Source organism: Macrobrachium rosenbergii, chromosome 13 (assembly GCF_040412425.1).
Source record: "Macrobrachium rosenbergii isolate ZJJX-2024 chromosome 13, ASM4041242v1, whole genome shotgun sequence".
In the NCBI taxonomy this organism is placed as follows: domain Eukaryota; kingdom Metazoa; phylum Arthropoda; class Malacostraca; order Decapoda; family Palaemonidae; genus Macrobrachium; species Macrobrachium rosenbergii.
Window position 1 is genome coordinate 47,164,429 of NC_089753.1, and position 12,500 is coordinate 47,176,928.

General features: G+C 35.3%; 1 protein-coding gene and 1 long non-coding RNA gene across 3 annotated transcripts in view; one reads left to right on the plus strand and one right to left on the minus strand.

Annotated features, from left to right (window-relative positions):
- The window catches only part of LOC136845273 (uncharacterized), a 1,150,073-nt gene that overhangs the window by 486,694 nt on the left and 650,879 nt on the right, over positions 1–12,500 (plus strand). The window lies entirely within an intron of this gene.
- The window catches only part of LOC136845272 (protein Tob1-like), a 99,509-nt gene that overhangs the window by 59,266 nt on the left and 27,743 nt on the right, over positions 1–12,500 (minus strand). The gene's annotated exons all lie outside the window — the stretch shown is intronic.

The window sequence follows — 12,500 nt, forward strand, 5'->3', positions numbered from 1 at the left end:
AGGGCGCTGGTGGCCTCTAGGGAGGCCAACGTTGAGCTTGATCAGCAGAGGGGAAATATTTCTCGTAAGCGGAAAGACTAGACTCGACAAGAAGGAATGGCACAGTTTGGGGGTGAAAGGGAAAGGGGGAAGTAAGGGAAGAAAGGGAGAAATAAGGAAAATATGAAAAAGGTAAGTTTTTTTCCCCCACGGGATGCGGTTAGGTCGACTTCAAGAGAACGGTCGAATTTTAGGCGGCGTCGTTCATTCGTCGGGCGTGTGGAACGCGCGAAAATGAGAGTACGACGGAATGCATTTTTTTTTTAGTTGTAACGGCGAGTTCTTGTGTTATTAAGTTTGCCAAGGAAGTTTCTACTTTTTTCTTGCTGAAACTGAAGCTTTCTTTTACGAAGTGTCTACTAAAATTGAAGCTTGCTTTCACGTAGCATCTACGTAGAATCTACTAAAACTGAAGCTTTCTTTTACGTAGATTCTAGTAAAATTGAAGCAACGCAGAATCTACTAAAATAGAAGCTTGCTTTTACGTAGAATCTGCTTACATTGAAATTTTCTTTTCGGTAGAATCTACTAAAATTGAAGCTCTCTTTTATGTAGAGTCTACTAACATTTAATCTCTTTTATGTAGAATCTACTCAAACTGAAGCTTTCCTTCACTTAGAATCTATTGAAATTGAAGCTTCCTTTTACGTAGACTCTACAGAAATTAAGCTTTTCTTTTAAGTAGAACCTGAAAAGAGTTTTGTGATTAAAGTTCAATGTCTTTTCATTGGTGGCAACTACCCAAGATTTTTACAGCTGTTTGTATTGGCAATAACTAGATAGCGGCCTGCCATTTACGAGGTTTATTTATGTATGGCAAAGAGGTGGTTTCCTTTCCGTTTCACGCAAGAAGAAGAAGAAGAAGAAGAAGAAGAAGAAGAAGAAGAAGAAGAAGAAGAAGAAGAAGAAGAAGATCTAATTTGAAAGTATCTTCTTACTCGAGTTACTTGGGGTAGGATTTAATGGTCATTCGCCATTTAAACTCTACAAGTTATCTTTCTCTGTTGGCATAAACATGACTGTCGGTAAAAAGTACATTAACACACTCAAGGAACAATCTAGAAGCAATCTAGAAGCCTCTTTCTATTACTCCTAGAAGCAACCTAGAAGTCTCTTTCTATTACTCCTGGAATCAGTCTAGAAGCCTCTTTTTATTACTCCTAGAAGCAGTCTAGAAGCCTCTTTCTGTTACTCCTAGAATCAATCTAGAAGCCTCTTTCTATTACTCATAGAAGCAATCTAGAAGCCTCTATTTCTTGCCCATATGGTGGTGACAGCAACCTCGAGCATTATTGCTCGTAAGGGGAAGGGTGTAGGAGGTAGGGGGTGGAGGTAGGAGGTAGGGGGAGGGGGTAGGAGGTAGGGGGAAATAGCATCGTCTTCGTCGTCTGTTCGTCTTTATGAAAACGAAATGAGTCATTCCGTTGGCCGCCATCTCTCTCTCTCTCTCTCTCTCTCTCTCTCTCTCATTTAATTTCATGAAGCAAAAGCGTCACCTCTCAACTATTGACCTTTCCTGCCTGCCTCGGTGCTCGTCGTCGTCGTGCCTTCTATAATCTCTCTCTCTCTCTCTCTCTCTCTCTCTCTCTCTCTCTCTCTCTCTCTCTCTCTCTCTTGCCAGGTCCTTTTTCCCGAATTCAAATTCGATTTTACTCCTCAGGTCAAGGACATTTACTTTCTCTTGCTTTCCCCTTCCTCTCTCTCTCTCTCTCTCCTTAAGTGTGTTTGTTGTTACTTGGTGGTAAGAGTCTAATTTTATTGATATACCTGTATACTGTAAATTTGTATATATGTTTATATATACATATATATGTTTATGTATGTATGTGTGTATGTGTATGTATGTATATATACTGTACATGTATGCACAGATGGACAGTGTGTGTGTGTGTGTATATGTAACGAATCTATTGAAATATATTTCATAATCCGTGCGTATTAACCCCGGCCTAAAACAATACACTGATGTCAATATTAACGCCTAAGTTCACCTTTTTAACTTTTTGTACAATAATCAAGAACCCGAAAAAAGGTTAGAGGCAGAGGAAGGTCTCGCTTCCTTTGCCATTTTTTTCGAGTCGACCTCTCCTGCGCAGTGTATATATATATATATATATATATATATATATATATATATATATATATATATATATATATATATATATATATATATATATATGCATTATCATGGCACGCAACTGCAGCTAATACCAACGTGTGGAGTTACATGATGATGCAGTTTCCTATATTAACGCATTTAACGTCCAGTGTGGAAACAGATTAATTCTTCGGTGTCGCTCCGATCTTGGGGAAAGGATGATAAGTGGAATTGTTATTCTGTCAACTTTAAGCTGTGAATTATGTCTGTGGTAGGAAGTCAATTGAGGTGGGTCCTATAAGGCTTCCTGAGAGTCGGAGGGCGTATGTCTTTTAAGTCCTATCCCCTGTGAGGGGGAAGGGGGTGAGATGTGTGTGAGTGTGTTTGTGTGTGTATACATATATATATATTATATATATGTATGTATATATATATATATATATATATATATATATATATATATATATATATATATATATATATATATATATATATATATATATATATATATATATATATATATATATATATATATATATATATATATATATATATATATATATATATATCTTTATCATATAGCAGCTTTTTAAGAGAGAGAGAGAGAGAAAAGAGAAATTCGAGCACTAACTCCTTTGCACCGCAGACGTATGATGACATGCACATTCTCGCCTCTAAATCTACTTGGAAGTGGAATCAGAGAAGGTAGCTCTGTTCCTTTGAAAGGAAGATGACATTTCATTTTCCTTTGTTTCAAACCGACTTTTGTTACATTTTCTCCTTTGGGTTATGAGTCGTCTTCAATCTCATTAACATCACAACACCTCCTGCTCCATATATCTAAAGGCATCTTACGTAACTTGCGTGCCACATTCCTGACAGTTGCTCGGATGCGCAGACATGATATTTACCAAGTGCTTTCCTTTTGCTTAAAGAGTGTGTTTTTTTTTTTTTTTTTTTTTTTTTAAGAATTATTAACCAAAGCCGACCTTGTGAAGTAACGTTACCTTACGAACTGGTGGCGTGTACACTGGTATGTGATCCCGAACATATGTTCTTGTTCGGCGACTTGTCTTTTTTAAAAATTTTAGATGGAATTTAATAAGACCTACTGAGATTTAATTGCCTAATATAACTTAGATAGGTTCATTTTTACCTCTTGCAAAGGAGGGTCAGTTCATAAACGGCAATTTGCTTAATACGCTCAGTCAAGTTTCATTGTACCTATAAACACGGGCAAGTTATATGGTAGTTTTCTTAATATACTGAAGTTTCACTATACCTATAACCAAGGGAAAGTTATACGGTAATTGGCTTAATATACTCAATCAAGCTTCATTGTACCCGCAAATATGGACAAGTTACACGGTAATTTGTTTTATTTACTTGATCACGTTTTACTGTACTTGCAGAAAAGATCAAGTTACACGGTAACTGTTGGTAGAAAGACAATAGGAAGCTACACGGTAATTTGCCTTATTTACTTGATCACGGTAACTTGTTTTATTTAGTTAATCAAGTTTTATTGTACCTGCAGAAAAGAGCACGTTACACGGTAACTGTTGGTAGAAAGATAATAGAAAGTTACACGGTAATTTGCTTAATATACTCGGTGAAATTTCATTTTACCCACAAACGTGAGCAAGAAGTTACACGGTCTCTGGCGGTAGGCTTTTAAGAACTACGTTGCATAAAAGCAAGGAGCTTTCTTTGCTCCAAACAGACACTAAAGTAGGAAAAAAATGTGGGATGTTCATGTTGCATGACACCACTGCAGTCAGGCAGGCTGCCCCGTGAAAGAATCAATGGCGCAGTTATTATGACCCAAGTGGATGGAGATAAACTTGTTGTTATTCTCTTTTTCAAACTGGCTGTCGCTGGCCTACTTTTATTATAACGTTAGATTATCGTGACAGTTTTCCTTTTGCATGTATTCGGGTGTGTTTTTTTTTTTTTATCTTTTGTTGTTTTTTAACTCTGGGGACGGCTGCACCACGGCATCGAGCCTCTTTGGCCCAAGGGGGGTATTGATAAACATTGGACTACCAAATTTTTGACAAGGGATGCTGAAGACCGTTACCGAAATAAAATACGCAAGATGTATTATGTATATATATACATATATGTATGTATGCATATGTATGTATGTATGCATACATACATACCTATACATTATACATTATATATATAAGTAATTCTAATATCCAAATGTCCTCTTAACTTCTCGAAGTACACATATACACACACACACATCATATCATATATATATATATATATATATATATATATATATATATATATATATATAGAGAGAGAGAGAGAGAGAGAGAGAGAGAGAGAGAGAGAGAGATAAATATATATATGCATGTATTTCATATTTATTAGAATCCCTTCTAAGACGAAGATATGCTCAGATATTCTGCCAACTCTCTTCTATATATTATTTCCTCTTTTTCAATTCCCTTGACCTCTCATGACTAAGCCTGTCTGTTTCTCTTTCCATAACGAGATTGCATGAGGAATTATCCTTGAATGGCGACGTTGTGTTTGATTGTGCGATCTGTAAATTATTTTTGTGATGCGTGCATGTATTGATATAACATGTTTGTTTCGTGAAATATTATAGCATTGTATTAGCAAATATGTTGTATTTGATTTCTAGTGTAATTATGCACATTTTTGCTTAACTGTAAAATAGGCACTTCAGTCATCGTTTGTTTATACGCATATTTATAAACTTCTCTTATTTTTTTTTTACATTTTATTTTATACTTATGAATTTTTTTTTTATATTTTATGTACGTCGACCTCATAAGTACAAATATACATGTGTTGTCCTTAATTGTATATCACTAACTAAATGTTAATTTTGCCCTTGGCAGTAATATCTCTGCATTATTTCAAATTAATCTTTATTGAATTTAATTTCTTCCTGTGAATTAATTTTCTTCATAATTTAAAGTTGCAAGAGAGAGAGAGAGAGAGAGAGAGAGAGAGAGAGAGAGAGAGAGAGAGAGAGAGAGAGAGAGAGATTTTTAAAAGACCTTTGAAATGGGGCAAAATTCGCGTGAACGAAGTGCTTTTATAAAAATCCCTTTCCCATCCTTGTAACATGATCTGTAAAGCGGAGATGCTGACGTCACGTAATGTAACCGTGTTGCTATCATTCGAGACTTTCTATCGTCATTCGCTTTAGAGATTCGCTGCAAGAAAGAAATAAAGGGAAAATAGCAATGAATGGTGAAATATTATAAGCAAAAGCGTCATAACGAAAGCAAAGGAATAGAAAGAGACTTGCAGCTTTCTAAAAAGGAGAGCCATTAAAGAAAATGGAGGGAAATAAGAACAGAATGATATCTGCAGCTTTCTAAAAGGAAAGCCATTAAAGAAAAGGATGAAAAATAAAAATATAAAAGTGTGCAACCCCCAAAAAGGTAAGCCAATAAAGAAAAGGATGGACAACATATAAGAATATAAAGATTAGCAACTTTCTAAAAAGAAAAGCTATTAAAGCTATTAAAGAAAAAGATGGGAAATAAGAATATAAAGAGATTTACAGCTTTCTAAAAAGGAAAGTCATTAAATAAAAGGACGGAAAATAAGAACATACAGAGATCTGCAACTTTCTAAAAAGGAAAGCCATTCAAGAAAAGGATGGAACATGAGAACATAAAGAAACATAGGATAAAAAACAGTCTATGAGAAAGGAAATGTATTATTGCAGAAACAAACGACGGGAAACCTAATTCTCCTGATCTAACTATTGTTTATTGTTTACTCTCGCAAATACGAGGAGGATGTCACGTGAGGCCTTTTTCACGTGGCGCGGCGAAAGATTTAACAATGGCAGGGGCCAAGCGCCGCCGCTACATGTATGTGACCCAGCTCTCTCTCTCTCTCTCTCTCTCTCTCTCTCTCTCTCTCTCTCTCTCTCTCAACTATTTCACAATGTTTTATTGTCTCATTATCTTGTTCTATCCCAGTTTGTTATTTTGATCTCTCTCTCTCTCTCTCTCTCTCTCTCTCTCTCTCTCTCTCTCTCTCTCTCTCTCTCTCATACAACTATTTCACAAGGTTTGTTTTAATGTCTCTTCACCTTGTTCTAACCATTATCTCAGTTGGTAATCTCTCTCTCTCTCTCTCTCTCTCTCTCTCTCTCTCTCTCTCTCTCTCTCTCTCTCCCAGGGTTTTATATATTATGATATACAGCATCATTGTAAAAGTTTACTCTCTCTCTCTCTCTCTCTCTCTCTCTCTCTCTCTCTCTCTCTCTCTCTCTCACACAATGTTTTATTGTCTCGTTATCTTGTTCTATCCCAGTTTGTTATTTTGATCTCTCTCTCTCTCTCTCTCTCTCTCTCTCATACAACTATTTCACAAGGTTTGTTTTAATGTCTCTTCACCTTGTTCTAACCATTATCTCAGTTGGTTGCGACGCTATTTATATCATTAGGCTCTCTTGTGTTGCAACATTCTGAATTGGCTTTCATTTGCTCTAAGTAAGTATACTAGTGCAAAGCGGCTTTAGTTGTTGAGGAACTCCGTTTCTCTGACTTTCCTAACAGGATGCAGGATAAACTTATTTACTTAAAATTTATGATTATTGTTGTTACTTGTGTTGTTGTACACTGAGTGGGTAGAAGGTAGTGTTAAAATTGCTTAACATTGCTGGTAAATTCACCACTAGCTTTGGTAAATTGATAATTTTTTATCCACTACTTCTATTTGATTGTGCAATTGAATATTAATGGAGGTGAAAGTTTGTTCTGTAAATTTAAGTGGCTCCTTGGTGTAGAAACTATGAATGAGAAAAATTAGGGTTAAATGAAAGTTAACTGTATAATATTTTAAGATAAATATTTTAACTATGTTAAGGATAATATTTTAACAATATTTTAAGGATAACATTTTAACAATATTTTAAGGATAATATTTTAACTATTTTAAAGATATTTTAACATTATTTTAAGGATAATATTTTAATTATTTTAAAGATAATATTTTAACAATATATTTGAAGGTAAGTGTGAGCTATACAGTAGATTTTGTAGGGAAACTCCAGATTTATTTAAGTAACTACTTCTTAAAGTAACGGATGCACCGTGCATCTTTTATTGCATACCATTAAAAGTATCTTTACCAGCGATCTGCAAATATACACATAATATACAAAGATATTATGAAAAATATCCTTAAAATATTCCTAGAATACGTTACTCTTTTGTTTGCAGTTTCTCATTATTTGACTATGGTGTTATGATATGAAGACATTTTGTAAAATGTTGAAGCAACGAAACTTGTTGGTTAATATAAAACCATATGATTCATAGCGTACCATTAATGAAATACAATACGACCTCCCCCCCCCTCTCTCTCTCTCTCTCTCTCTCTCTCTCTCTCTCTCTCTCTCTCTCTCTCTCTCTCTCTCTCTCTCAATCTGAAAACGCCCTACCACCGAAAGCATGAAGGCGTCTCCCACATCATTCGCTCATGCAAACAGAACTCCATCTCAGAGTCATTAACGAGAGAGAGAGAGAGAGAGAGAGAGAGAGAGAGAGAGAGAGAGAGAGAGAGAGAGAGAGAGAGAGAGAGAGGCTGGAATTTGGTAACAGGCAATCATTGGAGTTAATTTCCTCCCGAGATGGGGTTACGGTATTAGCTGTTACAAGGTTCTCATCCGGGTTGTATATTCCATTACCTGTTGTTGTGGATCGGTTGTTGTTGTAAATTTCGTTAAATCGTGTTACAGTACTCGTTATAATCCTTGTTACAATCTTCGGTTAATAGTGGATTGATTGGGAGTTTATTTTCGCCATCAGTTGCTCTTGGTCATTTTTGGCGGTGGATATTGAAATATCAAATATAACAGGAATTTTAATAGAAACTCCTTTTGCTCTTCAAACAACGTGTCAACAGGTTTAGTCGTGCCTGTAATTTATCCCTGTTATTATGGCGTTATTAACGTCATTTTGTTGCTGTAATTTTAGCTGGTAATACGGTAGTTTCAGTCAAGAAAATACTATAATGAATTTTTTGTTTACGCCCAAACTCTCCACGTGTGTATATTCTTGTATGTGCGAATGCGATTCCATGTGCATGCATCTTTTTAAAGGCTGTGTTTTTAACAGGTTATAAAAATACTTCTGACCGAGTCAGGTCATAAATCCACATGCGACGAGCATCAATGACCTCATTCATTGCAACGCCATTTTCCATAAGTTAATCGACCGGAAAAAGCGATGGGTGCTCTTTTTAAAAATAGATTTAAATTTAGCCCCAGATTAACCTTATAAATTTTAACTTTTAGTACCTGCTTACTCTTTCGTTATTTGGGATTCTTCTGTACCCGTAATGACGCAAGTGTTTTTTTTTTTTTAGTTTTTTTTGTAATTTAGTAACCTTTAAAGGTCGGCGGTATGCAGCCAGCCGTGCAGTTAGCGCAATAATGTTACATCATGATTTTGTGAATGTTTATCAAGGAGTGTGTCTTTGCCTATGGGCGGCTGTGATATAATGTGTGTGTATATATTTATATATGTGCATATATGTATATATCTATAATATATAAATACATATATATATATATATATATATATATATATATATATATATATATATATATATATATATATATATGTGTGTGTGTGTGTGTGTGTGTGTGTGTGTGTGTGTGTGTGTGTTTACAGTACGCATGTATCTGTGATGTAACATTACTACGCCGACTTCACGGTTGGTTGTATACGCACGACCTTTAAAGGTCGCAAAATTAAAATGGCACTAAGTTCTAATTGGGGTGGGGGTGGGGAAGTAACTTCTTAAAAGGTGAAATTTCGAAGGGTTATTTGAAGTTGAATGGAAACCTGTTATTGAAGACAGTAGTCATTTAACTGAAAATTAGTTGCATGCTACTGTTTTTATAATTGTTATCAATTTATTATTATTATTATTATTATTATTATTATTATTATTATTATTATTATTATTACTTTTTGGATCTAGCTAATTCCTATCTATATCCTTTTATCTCGGTTATTTAAATTGTATGTATTGCATAGTCTCTTCTTGTATATTTCCTGTAATAAGGCCCTGAGCAGAAATAAAGGATATTATTATTATTATTATTACTTTAACCATCAGTAAGAATAATTATCACTACGTAGCGAATTTGTTTGTAATACACTCTGTTCACAGTGTAGTGAATACAAATTATATATATATATATATATATATATATATATATATATATATATATATATATATATATATATATGTATGTATATGTATGTATGTATGTATGTATGTATGTATGTATGTATGTATGTATGTATGTATGTAAAGAAAGAGGTACCCGCATTTTTGTAGGAGTCAGCAAGGAAAAAAAAATACTTCAAAATCGTTGACAAAAAGGTACTTCCTTGTTCCTTTCTGAGGAAGTTCCCAACGGCTCAAGCAAGGTAATAAATAATCGGTTCCCCCATTCATTAAAAAGAAGTAAAAAAAAAAAAAAAAACTAGAGCCCTTTCATTCACAGGGGTAGCGACGTAAGAGGTTTTGACATCAAAGGCAACTTAGGGCGCCGTCTTAAGAACGAAAGGTGGTCCTTGTTTTGTGGGGAGGGGATGGGTGGGGAGTTATTATTGGGGGGAGGGGAGGGGGTTACATTCTTTGCCCAGAGGGTGCTGTGAATAAGTCCTCTTTACTTGCTTATCTGTTGGGAGAAACTTTGAATTTCAGGAGGACCTTCTTTACTATATCTGACCTTGTTTCGTACCGAGACAATTTATTCTCTCTATCTCTCTCTCTGCTATCTTTTGGGAGGAAATTTGAATTGCAGGAGGATCTCCTTACTATATCTGACCTTGTTTCGTATCGAGACAATTTATTCTCTCTCTCTCTCTCTCTCTTTGCTATCTTCTGGGAGGAAATTTTATTCTCTCTCTCTCTCTCTCTTTGCTATCTTCTGGGAGGAAATTTTAATTTCAGGAGGATCTTCCTTACTATATCTGACTTTGTTTCAGGAGGTATCGAAACAATTTGTTTTCTCTCTCTCTCTCTCTCTTTGTCTCTCTCTCTCTCTCTCTCTCTCTCTCTCTCTCTCTCTCTCTCTCTCTGCTATCTTTTGGGAGGAAATTCGAATTTCAGGAGGATCTTCCTTACTATATCTGACCTTGTTGGTTATCGAGACAATTTATTCTCTCTCTCTCTCTCTCTCTCTCTGCTATTAGGAGGAAAATTGAACTTAAGCAGACTTTTTTTTTAATTTTTGACCTTATGTCGTAAGGAGATAGTATCCCCCCACCTCTCTCTCTCACTCTGCTTTCTTATCTTTTCGGTAAAAATTTAAAACTTCAGCAAGACCTTCTTTAATATATCTGACCTTGTTTCGTAAGGAGACAACCTATTCTCTCTCTCCCCTTCGTTGGTTATCTTCTGGAGAAATTTTAACTTCAGAAGGTTCTTTATAATATTTTTGACCTTGTTTCGTAAGAGGACAATTCCTCTCTCTCTCTCTCTCTCTCTCTCTCTCTCTCCCCTCTCCAAGTGTTGGTAATAGTTCATCTTTTTAAATGTACTTTTCTTCCATTAAAGCTATATGATGGTACGGAATTTACACGCAAACTAAACAATATATGCTGTATAATTATTATATTTTATGGGGTGTATTTACTACTAATCGTACATAGCCCTGAAATAAAAAAAATAATAAATTGAACATACCTTTCGTGAAACGTGTATTAAAGTTAGCAAACGTGACCAGTTGTGCAATTGAATGTTCCTCATTACAGTACATCGGTTTTAAAGAACTCACGTGACCATTGACCAATTTAAGACCGTTTGCTAATCTCTAAAGCTATGAGCTTAAACGAAACTAAATTTTGTTCTTCATAATATTGTAAAGTAATCGTTAAGTGAAGAATTCGTCGGACTGGTGATTATGTATAAGTACTTAGATATTGATAGAGCTTATTCTCCATGCATTGCAGGCGTTACGCATTGAATAATGAAGCAGTCTCTCTCTCTCTCTCTCTCTCTCTCTCTCTCTCTCTCTCTCTCTCTCTCTCTCTCTCTCTCTCTCCACGAGGTCAGAGGAGGCCAGGCAAGCCTTGATCAATAAGCAGGAGAGCCATACATTCTCTCTCTCTCTCTCTCTCTCTCTCTCTCTCTCTCTGAAAATCAATACCACATTCTGGATAGGATTAAATCAGGCATATACGATTTTTTCTTTCATTTTTTTTATTATATCATAACGGTGACACTTAATTCAGTCTTCGACTCGTGTATTAGATATTTGTTAATTTATTTAAAGTAATCGTCACTGTGAGATTACATATGAATTATGTTAGGTGCTTGCTAAGTTTTACGATTTAGGCAAAGGGTGTGTTTGAATGTATTTTTTAATGTTGTTTTAGCGTTTCTTACCCTAGGAAGTTAAGAGGAATATGTTCCATCCCTTCTTTTCATGAGATGAATCATATCTGCCTTAATTTTGTTTTAGTACACCGACAGTTTTTTTTTTTTTTTTCACCCCATTGGTACCATTATTATTAAACTTACCCGTTTTAAAATATAATAATTATACAGCATAATAATACTATTTTTTTTAAAATTCATTCATTGTTCTGTTCCTCGTAATGAACTTGTCTTACACTGTTTCTCTGAATCCATAATTTTGCCCATTATTATTATTGTTATTATTATTATTATTATTATTATTATTCGGAAGCTGAACCCTATTCTCATTAACCAAGCCTACCACAGGGGCCACTGACCTGAAATTCACCAAAGAATATGGTGCTCATTAGGAAGCAAGAGAAGGTAAAGAGAAATACAGAAAGAGGAGATTTCACATATTAAAAAGAAAAAAATAATTAATAAATTAATAAATAGACAAAAATATATTAAATGTATTAAGTAAATACCCTCGCTGCTACTCTCTTACGTAGATAAATCCAGTCTTTGTCTGCTGATCTCTCTCAATACTGTTCTCAGTGCAACTTTCGTGCCCCAGTAAAGTATATCAAGTGAGCAAATCGAAAGATCACTGGATTACCTCAAACACCTCTGCCCAAAACTTCTCGAATGCTCATCCTGGTACTAGTAATGGGTCATTTGGGAAGTTTCGAAGTTCCAGGTACAGTTTTTTTATCTTTTTTTGGGGAGGGGTTTGTGGTGGGGGTGGAGGTGGAATCCAGGGCCTTTTAGGTGTCAAACTTTGAATGATCCTTAAGGGCAATGCCCGAGTTGTTTTGGCTCATTAGTGGGGTGACACTTTGTAGTAATTTGATCTATTATGTGTTCTTTCTTTGATTAGAGCCATTTTTTTTTGGGTAAGAGGGGGGCCCTGGAATCCAGGGGCCCTTTG